We start from the raw sequence: 434 nt of genomic DNA on the forward strand, positions 1-434 counted from the left end.
CACTGCACCAGTGACATTAGGGAAAGCTGTAAAAGATGAGTTTCCTACTGTGACTGTGCTAATGTAACACTTTTTTTGTTGTAATCTGTAATTAGTGTTACCTGCAATCTTGTAGAACTCCTCCTTGATGTGGTGGAATCTTCTGTGGCCAGGGAAGGTGATGAATATGTGCGCAAGTGATTTCAGTGCTAGACTAACATTTCTTATCGTGCGGCAAATAGTGCCTTTATTGAGGTTTTCAGCATCTCCAACAGAATAAAGGAACATGCCACTTGCTATGAATCACAGCGCCACACAGACCATCTGTGGGACAGTGCGAGCGTGGCTCCGCACTGTTCTGTGTTGTATCTTTGGACCCAGCAGCCTACACAGATATCGGATGCCATCACCTGAGAATCTGTACCTCTCAGTCAGATATTCGTCTGCAAAGGCCA

Source organism: Sinocyclocheilus rhinocerous, unplaced genomic scaffold, assembly GCF_001515625.1.
Source record: "Sinocyclocheilus rhinocerous isolate Xijiao unplaced genomic scaffold, SAMN03320098_v1.1 scaffold2468, whole genome shotgun sequence".
NCBI classification, from domain to species: Eukaryota; Metazoa; Chordata; class Actinopteri; order Cypriniformes; family Cyprinidae; genus Sinocyclocheilus; species Sinocyclocheilus rhinocerous.